The following is a 12,628-nucleotide window of genomic DNA, read 5'->3' as shown; positions in this document are numbered from 1 at the left end:
TCGTATTGATTGAGTGTTCACTGACAGCAGATCACTGTACTAAGGCTTGGGAGAGTACAATGCAACAGAATTGGGTAGTCAGGTTCCCCGCCCACGATAAGCTTACAGTCTAGAGGGGGAGACAGGCATTAATTAGAGAAGCAGCTTGGCGCAGTGGAAAGAGCACGGGCTTTGGAGTCAAGGTCATGGGTTCAAATCCCACCCCGCCACTTGTCAGCTGTGACTGTGGGCAAGTCACTTAACTTCTTTGGGCCTGTTACCTCATCTGTAAAATGGGGATGAAGACTGTGAGCCGGCTGTGGGACAACCTGGTCACCTTGTAACCTCCCCAGTGCTTAAAACAGTGCTTTGTACATAGTAAGTGCTTAATACAATGTCATTATTATTACTATTATTATTATTATTAATAGAAATAAATGACCTCTGAGGGAGGGGTGACTAAAGGTGTGAATGGAAGCAGTGTGGCTTAGTAGAAAGAGCATGTGGGTTCTAGTCCCACCTCCGCCACTTTTTTTTTTTAATGGCATTTATTAAGCACTTACTATGTGCAAAGCACTGTTCTAAGCGCTGGGAAGGTTACAAGGTGATCAGGTTGTCCCACGTGGGGCTCACAGTCTTAATCCCCATTTTACAGATGAGGGAACTGAGGCCCAGAGAAGTTAAGTAACTTGCCCAAAGTCACACAGCTGACAACTGGCGGAGCTGGGATTTGAACCCATGACCTCTGACTCCAAAGACCCGGCTCTTTCCACTGCGCCATGCTGCTTCCCCACTTGTTTGCTGTGTGACCTTGGGCAAGCCACTTCACTTCTCTGTGCCTTAGTTACCTCATCTGTAAAATGGGATTAAGACTGTGAGCCCCATGCAGGACAGGGACTGTGTCCAACCCAATTTGCTTGTATCCACCCCAGCACTTAGTACAGTGCCCGGAACACAGTATGGGCTTAATACCACAATCATTATTATCATCATTATTATTATTAGATAAGCCACCAGCCCCCCTTCTCTTTTCTTGTCTGAGACAGGCCAAGGTGCTCTCCACCCTGCACTACCCTGCCCCCGCACAGCCCTCAGGTACCACAGAAGGGCTCTGGGGTCACCCAGAGAAGCAGCGTGGCTCCGTGGAAAGAGCCCAGGCTTTGGAGTCAGAGGTCATGGGTTCAAACCCCGGCTCCGCCACTTGCCAGCTGTGTAACTTTGGGCAAGTCGCTTAACTTCTCTGGGCCTCAGTTACCTCATCTGGAAAATGGGGATTAAGACTGTGAGCCCCCCGTGGGACAACCTGATCACCTTGTAACTTCAACAGCACTTAGAACATAGTAAGTGCTTAATAAACGTCATTATTTTATTATTATTTTATTCTATTATCACGCTGCCGGCATCCCCGGGCTCCCACAGGGTGCTGTGCTGCGGCTCTGACAATAATTTTTTTCCTTGGGAAAGAGCTTTACTTCAAACGGTCCATCAATGGTAATTATTAAGTGCTGTTTGTGTGCACGGCTCTGTACTGAGCGCTTGAGAGAGTCCAATATAGTGGAGTTGGTAGATGTGTTCCCTGCTCATAAGGAACTCACAGTTTTCCTCTTCAACCATAGTGAGTAACTCTCCCCACTCCTTCCCTGACTCTTCCTGGGGACCCAGCATGATCCATCCAACAACAATAATAATAATAATAATGTTGGCATTTGTTCAGCGCTTACTATGTGCAAAGCACTGTTCTAAGCGCTGGGGGGGTACAAAGTGATCAGGTTGTCCCACGTGCAGCTCACAGTCTTAATCCCCATTTTACAGATGAGGGAACTGAGGTTCAGAGAAGTTAAGTGACTTGCCCAAGGTCACACAGCAGACATGTGGCGGAGCCGGCATTCGAACCCATGACCTCTGACTCCAAAGCCTGGGCTCTTTCCACTGAGCCACGCTGCTTCTCCATCAACATCCCTGACTCTCCTTCTCCATCTCTGACTCTTCCCCAGTGACACGGCACGGACCATCTAACACCTCTTACTCTCCCCCGATGACCCAGCACGGACCTTTCAACACCCCGACTTCTTTTTTTGTGTGTGTGGTATTTGTAAAGCGCTTACTATGTGCCAGGCACTCCCAAGCGCTTAGTACAGTGCTCAGCACACAGTAAGCGCTCAATATATATGATTGATTGATTCTAAGCACTAGGGTAGATACAAGGTAGTCAGGTTGGACACAGTTCATGTCCCACATGGTGCTCAAAGTTTTGATCCCCATTTTACAGATGAGGTAACTGAGGCTCAGAGAAGTGAAGTGACTTGCCCAAAGTCACACAACAGGCAAGTGAGAGATCCAAGATTAGAATCCAGGTCCTTCTAACTCCCAGGCCCGTGCTCCATTCTCTAGGCCATGTTGCTTCTTCCCTCCATTCCTGACTCTACCCCAATGACCCAGCACACCCATCTATAAGAATAATAACAACGATGGCATTTATTAAGCGCTTACTATGAGCAAAGCACTGTTGTAAGTGCTGGGGAGGTTACAACGTGATCATGTTGTCCCACGGGGGGCTCACAGTCTTAATCCCCGTTTACAGATGAGGTAACTGAGGCCCAGAGAAGTTAAGTGACTTGCCCAAAGTCACACAGCTGACAGTTGGCAGAGCCGGGATTTGAACCCCTGACCTCGGACTCCAAAGCCCGTGCTCTTTCCACTGAGCCACGCTGCTTCCCCTGAATTTTCCTCTCCATCCCTGACTCTACCCCAGTGACCCAACACGGATCATCCGTCACCCCGATGGATCCCCTTTCCATCCCTGACTGTTCCCCAGTGACCCAGCATGGACCATCCACCGGCCCTGACTTTAACTCTCCGTCCCTGACTCTTCCCCAGTGACCCAATGTGGACATGGACACTTGACCACAGATCTGTCTGAAACCCCTGGGACCTTTTGGTCTTTCCACCTGCTCACCATCATCAGCGGTTCTTGCTGAGAGCCTACAGAGCGTGCAGCTCTGCACTAAGCATTTGAGAGAATGCAACAGAGCTTCTCAGCAAACTACGATCCTGCTCTTCCTCCAGGAATTTACAATTCTCTCTCAGTCCCTGCACCGTGCTAAGCACAAGACAATCAGATCGGACACAGTCCCTGCCCCCATTCAGTACTCACCTCCTGAGAAGGAGGGAGAAGAGGGATCTTATTGTCACTTTACGGATTAGGAAACAGAAGCCCAGAGTGTTTCAGTAACTTGCCCGAGGTCACACAGCAGGCCCCGGGTCAGCACTGGGATGAGAATCCAGGTCTCCTGATTCCCAGCCCGACGTTCTCCCCACGCGCAGACAGGTGCTCTTTTCTATATCAACTAGCCTGTGCTCTGACTCCGCAGATATTGCCATTACAATATCCACTTTTCATGTGGAAAGTTTAAGATATTAATCCCTCCGGCTGAGAAAAGGGAGATTTTTTTTGTCTTTTAAAGATTTGGGAGGAAAATGAGTTCAGCACTTTTCAAAGAAACAGTTTCAAGACGCCGCTGGGCTCAGCAGGTTGCTTAGTTGGGGAAAAAAATCCCGTTCATTTTGCTCCGGATCCCGCCTCGGTGCTCAGAGTAGTGCGGGCTGCGGACATCTGTGACTGCTGAGCACCAGGGTGTCGGGGGGGGGGGGGGGGGGGTACAGGTGCCCCTTCATGGAGGAGGGGGGTGGTCAGGGTGTCGGATAGTCCGTGTTGGGTCATTAGCAGAGAGTCAGGATGGAAAAGGGAGAGTCAGGGGTGTTGAATGATCTGTGCTGGTCACTGGGGGAGTCAAGGATGGGGAGAGGAGAGTCGGGGTGTCAAATGGTCAGTGCTGGGTCACTGGGGAAGAATCGGGGATGAATTGGGTAGAGTCGGATGTCGGATGGGCTGAGACACCAGGGGAGAGTCAAGAATGGAGAAAGTCAGGGGTGTCCGATGGTCTAGCACTGATCGCGTGCTCAGAAGGGCAACAAGCACACAGGAACCTCCCAGTGTTTTGCGATCCCCGTCTCAGAGTCAATTAATCAATCAATGGCATTTGTTGAGCACTCACTGTGTGCAGAGCACTGTACTGAGCACTTGGGAGGCTAACCAGTGGCATTTATTGAGCGCTTCCTGCGTTCAGAGCACCGTACTAGGCGTTTGGGAAAATACATTTCAACTGAGGTGGTAGACGCAATCCCTGCCCACAAGAAGTTTACAATCCCGTGGCTTATTGGGAAAAGCCCAGGCTTGGGAGAGGTCATGGATTCTAATTCCGCCTCTGCCGCTTGTCAACTGTGTGACTTCGGGCAAGCCACTTAACTTCTCTGTGCCTCAGTTACTTTGACTGTAAAATGAGGATTAAGACTGTGAGCACCACGTGGGACAATCTGATTACCTTGTATCTACCCCAGCGCTTAGAACAGTGCTTGGCACATAGTAAGTGCTTAACAAATACTATTATTATTATTATATTATTATTAATAATAATAATAACCGAGTCCTAAGCGGGATGGGAAGAGGGTCTGGGCCCAGGAGGGAAAGGGAGGTTGGCTTAAGGTAGGCTTGCTTCTGAGAGTCACAGCAGTTGGTGGTAATGTTGCCTTCAGTTTCCGGGAGGTTATTAGAGGGAGGATGGTGTGTTTCTCAGTAAGTCTTAGAAAAATAGCTCTCGACACTGCTCTCGGAGATGTGTTTATGAGAACAGCTCTGCGCTAAAAAGGGGAAATTGCTACTTTTCCACATTTCCCCGCCCCTACCAATTCTCCCTTGAAAGAATTTAAGAGAAAAACAGTTTTAAATAATCCGATGGTTATTAACATAAGAATATGTATCTAATTGTCCCCTTTTTAACTCTCAGAGGTAATTGGCAACATCTTGGGGCACGGGGGTGAAGGAGGGGCGAGATCTCAGTCAGAACTAGCAACCAACCCTCCTTGATCTCCAGGTGACTAGATCTCCAGGTCCTCTTGCAGCCTGCAGCATTGGCCCACCCCCGCCGCTGCCCCAGACCACCTGGTCATCATCAATCATATTTATTGAGCGCTTACTGTGTGCAGAGCACTGTATTAAGCGTTGGTCGGTGGGTTGGGGCTGGGGGTGGCTGTCCCACCTAGACGTCCATCCCGAGGAGTAGAGCAGCTGTGTTCCCCAGAGCCTCACCTCTGCTCGCTGGTCAATCAATCAATCAATCGTAGTTATTGAGCATTTACTGTGTGCACAGACCTGAATTAAGCGCTTGAGAGAGCACAGCACAACAGAGTTGGTAGATACGTCACCTGCCCACAGCGAGCTCACAGTCTAGAGGGGGATTCGGGCATGGCTGTAGATCAGAAGTTACGGATATGGATATAAGCATGGGCTTGGGAGTCAGAGGTGATGGGTTCTAATTCCGGCTCCGTCACTTGTCAGCTGTGTGACTTTAGGCAAGTCACAACTTCTCTGTGCCTCAGTTACCTCATCTGTAAAATGGGGATTAAGAATGTGAGCCCCACGTGGGACAACCTGATTACCTTGTATCTCCCCCAGTGTATAGAACAGTGCTTGGCACGTAGTAAGCGCTTAACAAATACCATCATTATTCTAAGTGCTCTGAGGGTGAGGTCAATAGAGAGTGCAAACCCAAGTGCAAGGGTGACAGAAGGGAGAGGGAGAAACAGAAATGAGGACAGTCTAGGAAAGCCTCTTGGAGGTGATGTGCCTTCACTAAGGCTTTGAAGGTGGAGCGAGTGATCGTCTGTCAGATCTGAGGAGGGAGGGCGCTCCAGGCCAGAGGCAGGACGTGGGCGAGAGCGGCCAGATAGGTGAGATCGTCTTTTAGACAGTGAGTCCACTGTTGGGTAGGGGCTGTCTCTATATGTTGCCAACTTGTACTTCCGAAGTGCTTAGTACAGTGCTCTGCACACAGTAAGCGCTCAATAAATACGATTGATGATGATGATGACAGGGAGTAGGTAGGCATTAGAGAAGGGGAGTGATCATTCTCACAATCACCGGTGGCATTTACTGACCACTAAATGTGTTCACAGCACTGTCCTAAGCACTCTCCCCTCACTCTCCCAGATGCCCCACCAGGGCTTGGTTAGTGTCAAGAGAGAATCTTCCACATCTATCCCTGGGATGTATTGGATACCTACTATAATGAGTGCCTTGGAGAGCACCCCAGAACCAAGACACAGACTCCCCCACCCCACCTCTCACCCCGGAGGCCTAGAATCACACCTGAGGGAAGGGTCGCCCTCTGCACGTGGGTGCATGAGGACTGAGCAAAGGGGAGGATCGCTCCCCCAAACCTGCCCACCAGAGTCCCGGGACTGCCCAGAGGAAAGCGACACTCCCCCGCCCCCTCTCTCGTGTACCACCATGTGCTACAGGGACCGCGTCTAACCGGATTAAACTCTTGCCCCCTCCATCGCAACCAGGCACCGAGGACTTGGACCGGAGGAAGGCCTCGCCAACCTCCCTCCACCCCGACTCCAACCCCCGCCCACACTGGGATCTGATGCCCAAGAATTAGGATGACGACTCTCCAAGGGGATAACAACGTGTCTAACCATCACCCCTCACATCTAATGACTCGATACCATTTGCCCATTCACTTCGGACAGAAGTTTCAATGACTCGCTAGTCGTAGCTCAGAACTTGTGGATTCCCCCGCTCCCCCGACCTGGGATTGGCTGAATCATCGCCTACTAGAGGAGCCTGCCTTGGCCACTGGGCCTAAAAATCAGCTTCTGCAGCTCCGGACTTTCTTTACGCCCTAGTATCCTTCTGCACCCCCCCCCCCCATCAGCCCCACCCACTCCTATCCCCCAAACCCTGCCCTCCGGACCCAGAAACCCTCCCACCCCCCTCCCCCTTGACTCCCATCCAACCCCCCTCCACCCCTTGACTTGCCCAAGGTCACATAGGAGTTGTGTGACGGAGGCGGGATTAGAACCCAGGTCCTTCTGACTCCCAGGCTCTATCCACTAAGCAGGCTGCTTCTCAATTAAAACTGTGAGCCCAAGGTAGATTACCTTGTATCTACCCCAGCGTTTAGACCAGTGCTTGGCACATAGTAAGCGCTTACAAATACAATTGTATTTATTGCTATATTGTACTTTCCAAGCACTTAGCACAATGCTCTGCACATATTAAGCGCTCAATAGGATTGAATGAATACAACTATTATTGCGCCACCCCCACCCCATTCCTGTCATCCTGTCCCAGAGCCTCCCCTCATTCATTCATTAAATCGTATTTATTGAGTGCTTAATGTATGCAGAGCACTGTACTAAGCGCTTGGGAAGTAAAAGTCGGCAACATATAGAGACGGCCCCTACGCAACAACGGGCTCACAGTCTAGAAGGGGAAGACAGACAACAAAACATGTAGATAGGTGTCAAAATCGTCAGAACAAACATAATTAAGGCTATATGCACATCATCCCCTTCCCTCCTCAAACTCACTCCTATCCAAACCCTCCCTACCCCTCTCACTGTCCCCACCATCCTAACCAAGTGCGGTTGATGGAATTCCTTCTTTATCATGGGGAAACTTCATCATTGACCTGTTCCTGATCCAGTCACTGCTCCCCCTCGCCATTATTGAAAGCCGGGTCTCCTCAGATGACACTGTCTCTCTGCCGCTCTCTCTAGAGGGGGTCGCATCTTCTCCCACTCCCCCAGATTCACTGGGAAACTGGGATGAGTACGTGTCCTTCTCGCTCCCCGATGCGCTTTTGCACCATCCCACCCCTCTCTTTCCCTTCCTGTGAAGCACATATAAAAATAATTGTGGTATTTGTTAAGCGCTTAGTATGTGCCAGGCACCGTTATAAACGCAGGGGCAGATACAAGGTAATCTACCTTGGGCTTCCAGTTAATAATAATAATAATAATGGTATTTATTAAGCGCTTACTATGTGCAGAGCACTGTTCTATGCGCTGGGGAGGTGACAAGGTGATCAGGTTGTCCCCCCGGGGGGCTCACAGTTTTAATCCCTATTTTACAGATGAGGGAACTGAGGCCCAGAGAAGTGAAGTGACTTGCCCGAAGTCACACAGCTGACAGTTGGTGGAGCCGGTATTCGAACCCATGACCTCTGACTCCAAAGCCCGTGCTCTTTCCACTGAGCCACGCTGCTTCTCAGTTTTGAGAAGCATTGTGGTTTAATGGATAGAGCATGAGCCTGCAACTCAGAAGGACTTGGGTCCTAGTCCTGGCTCTGCTACGTCTGCTGTGTGACCTTGGGCAAGTCACTTAACTTCTCTGGGCCTCAGTTACTTCTTCTGTAAAATGGGAATTATGAGTGTGAGCCCCGTGTGCGACAGGGACTATGTCCAACTTTATTAACTTGTACCTATCCCAGTGCTCAGAACAGTGCTTGGCACATAGTAAGAGCTTAACAAGTACCACAATTATTATTAATCTCCATTTTACAGAGGAGTTAACTGAGGCTCCGCAAAGTGATTTGCCCAAAGTCACACAGCAGACAAGTAGCGGAGTCAGGATTAGAACCCATGTCCTACCTTCTTCCTACCTTGACTGCCATCTTCAACCGTTCACTTTCCAATGGCTTCTTCCCCACTGCTTTCACACGTACTTACGTATCCTCCGTCCTAAAAGAAAAACCCTCCCTTGACCACATGGTTCCTCCAGCTATTGCCCCATCTTCCTCCTATCATTTCTCTCCAAACTTCTTGAGAGAGCTGTTTACACCTGCTGTCTCCACTTTGTTTCCTCCAATCCTCACCTAGATACCCCTCCAGTCTGGCTTCTGCCCCCTTCCATTACAGAAACTGCCCTCTCCAAGGTAACCAATTAATTTCTTCTCACCAAATCTTACGGCCTCTACTCTATCCTAATCCTCCTAGACCTCTCAGCTGTCTTGGACACTAGAGATCACTCCCTTCTTGAAATTTTATCCACCCCTTGGCTTCACCGACACTGCCCCGATTCTCCTCCTATCACTCTGACGGCTCCTCCTCTGCCTCCCACAGTGATGTACTTTAGGGCTCAGTTCTAGGTCCCCTTCTATTTTCCACCTCCACCCACTCCTTCGTAGAATTCACCCACTCCCATGGCTTCAATTACCATCGCTACGCAGAGAATTCTCAAATCTACATTCTAGCCCTGACCGCTCTCCTCCCCTGCAATCTCCCATCTAATCCTGCCTTCAGGACATATTCACTCAATCATATTTAGTGAGTACTTACCGTGTGCAGGGCACTGTACCAAGTGTTTGGGAAGTACAATTCACATCTACCTGGATGTCCTGCCGACACCTCAAATTAAACATATCCAAAACTGAACTCTATCTTCACGCCCAAAATCTGTCCTCCCGCTGTCTTTCCCATCACAGTAGACAATACCACTAGCCTAATTTACAAGCCCAGAACTTTGGCATTGTCCTCAACTCATCTCTCTCATTCCATGCCCATATTCGTTCTATCACCAAATCGTGTCGGTTCTATCTTCACAACACTGCTAAAATCCACCCCTTCCTCTCCCTCCAAACTGCTACCACACTGAACACCCTAAACTACTGCATCTGCCTCCTCATTGACCTCTCGGCCGCTTGTCTCTCTCCACTAGTCCATACTTCTCTGCTGCACAGATCACTTCCAGAAAAACGTTCAGTCTGTTTCCCCACCTCTCAAGAACCTTTGAACGGCTGCCCATTCACCTCTGCATTTAACAGGAATTATCTATCTCCTTTGAAGAACTCAGTTTGCCCCATCCTACCTCACCTCACTCATTTCCTCTAGGGCCAATTTACTCACTGTGTCCCGATCTCGTCTATCTGGTCATGGACCCCTTTCCTGCATCCTCCTCCTCCATATACGCCAGACCAGCACTTTCCCCACCATCAAAACATTATTAAGGTCACAAATCCTGAAAGTGGCCTTCCCCAACTAAACCCTCTTTTCCCTGACTCATACTCCCTTCTGAGTCATCTATGCTATTTGTCCCACAGCCGCACAGGATTTATTTATATATCTTTAAATTACTTTATCAATTACTTACCTTAACATGTCTCCCCCTTCAGACTGCAACCTCATTGTGGGCAGGCAAATATCTTCTAATTCAGTTGTACTCTGCCAGACCATGGTACGGTGCTCTGCATATAGTAAGCACTCAATAAAACCACTAATTTTGCTCCCACGGCTTCAACTATCATCTCTACACTGATGACACCCAAATCTACATCTCCACTCCTGCTCTCCCTTCCTCCAGGATCATATCTCCTCCTGCCTTCAAATCAACTCCCTCTGGATGTCTGCCCCCAGAGAAACTAAATATGTCCAAGACTGAACTCCTTATCTTCCCTCCCAAACCGTTCTCTCCCTTTCCCGTCACTGTAGACGGCACTACCATTCTTCCCGTCCCACAAGCCCACAACCTTGGTGTCATCCTTGACTCCGCTCTCTCATTCACCCCACACAACCAATCCGTCACCAAAATCTGCCAGTCTCACCTCCACAACATCGCCAAGATCCACCCTTTCCTCTCCATCCAAACCACTACCTCACTGGCTCAATCTCTCATCCTATCCCTACTGGATTACTGCAACAGCCTCCACTCTGATCTCCCATCTTCCTGTCTCTCCCTGCTTCAGTCTATACTTCACTCTGCTGCCTGGATTATCTTTGTACAGGAATGCTCTGGGCATGTCCCTCTGCTCCTCAAATATCTCCAGTTGTTGCCTGTCAACCTGCAAATCAAGCAAAAACTCTTCACTCTCAGCTTCAAGGCTCTCCATCCCCTCACACCATCCTACCTCACCTCCCTTCTCCTACAGCCCAGCCCGCACCCTCCGCTCCTCTGCCGCTAATCTCCTCACCGGGCCTTGTTCTCGCCTGTCACGCTGTCGACCCCTGGCCCACGTCCTCCCCCTGGCCTGGAATGCCCTCCCTCCACACATCCTCCAAACTGGCTCTCTTCCTCCCTTCAAAGTCCTACTGAGAGCCCATTTCCTCCAGGAGGCCTTCCCAGACCGAGCCCCCCCCTTTCCCTCTCCTCCTCCCCATCGCCCCTCCTGCCCGACCTCCTTCCCCCCTCCACAGCACTTGTATATATTTGTACATATTTATTGCTCTATTTTACTTGTACATATTTACTACTCTATTTTATTAACGATGTGCATATAGCTATAATTCTGTTTATTCTGACGGTTTTGACACCTGTCTTGTCTACATGTTTTGTTGTCTGTCTCCCCATTCTAGACTGTGAGCCCACTGTTGGGTAGGGACCGTCTCTATATGTTGCCGACTTGTACTTCCCAAGCGCTTAGTACAGTGCTCTGCCCACAGTAAGTGCTCAATCAATACAACTGAATGAATGATTGAATGAATAATTGATTGAGGCAGATGCAGTAGTTAAGGCAGGGCAGGATAGGATAAGTGCTTATAGCAGTTTAGTAGAAGTTTGGATGCAGAGAATGGATTAGGGTTTAGACACTGCAAATTCTCCAAGGGTAATGGGCCTGTGAGAGGGGGTGTATATGTGTGTGCTATTGTGAATATGTGTACACCTGGGGTTGGGTAGAAGCCCACTCCACGTGCACGGGTAAAAGAAACATTCTCTGGAAACAGAGAATGTTTCCCTGTGCTGTGCTGACCTCTACTGTTGGGAAAAACAAAGCGGGGGTTGGCGGGAGAGGGTTGTGGTGGGGGGCTAAGAGGAGGTGGAAGTGGTAGGAGAGGGACGGCTGAATGCCACCAAGGGGATTTGCGAGTTGGACGAGCCTTTGGGGACGGGAATAATGCTGGTTTGAAATGTGGCACGCAGAGTGCATCAGTGACCCCTTAAATGCCAGCACGCACCTTCCTCTCCGGCCTGCCCCATCCTCCGTGCTAGCCTCTCTTGGACACTGGGGAGCCCAAGTGGGACAGCGAATCCAGGGGTGGTGAGGGGTCCGGCAAGATTTCCCTCTGCCGGCCCTTGGCTTTAGCTTTATCCAGACACCACGTCCACCTTTCAAAGCCATCGTGCCGCCCCTCAGCCAGGGACTTGTCGACTTGATCTCTCCTAACCCTGCCCCTGAACGTTGTCTCCCCCAATCCCTGCTGTGCCCTGAAGCCCTCCCACCCTGAATCCTGCCCTGCTTGTACCTTCTCTGATACCTCCACCTCCCCACAGCAGCAGGATGCTCCTTGGGTGACCCCCGGCCTCAGTCTGAAGGGGTTCTCGCATGCTGCAATTGGGGGTCATGACGTCGGGCCAGTTCACAGGAGCATAATTACAATTATGCTACTTGCTAAGTGCTTACTATGTGCTAAGCACTGTTCTAAACACTGGGGTAGCAACAAGTTAATCAGGTTGAACACAGTCCCTGTCCCACATTGGGCTCACATACTTAATCCCCATTTTTTTTTTACAGATGTGGGAACTGAGCCCAGAGAAGTTATGTGACTTACCCAAGGTCACACAGTAGACAGGCGGTTGAGCTGAGATTACAACCCATGACCTCCTGACTCCCAGGGCTGTGTTCTGCCCACTAAACCTTGCCTACCTCCTTTCACACAAACAGGCTGGTCTCCCCTTGGCAGGTCTGGGGAGTGGGGACCCTGAGGACCTGGAAGAGATCCAGGGGTCCTGATCAGTGGGGTCCAACTGCAACCCACCCACATGGCTCACGACGTGTCAGTAACCACTACTGAACCTGCCTGTGGCCACTGC

Source organism: Tachyglossus aculeatus, chromosome 6, assembly GCF_015852505.1.
Source record: "Tachyglossus aculeatus isolate mTacAcu1 chromosome 6, mTacAcu1.pri, whole genome shotgun sequence".
NCBI lineage: Eukaryota > Metazoa > Chordata > Mammalia > Monotremata > Tachyglossidae > Tachyglossus > Tachyglossus aculeatus.
The sequence above is the reverse complement of the archived record's forward strand: the minus strand, read 5'-3'. Positions refer to the sequence as shown.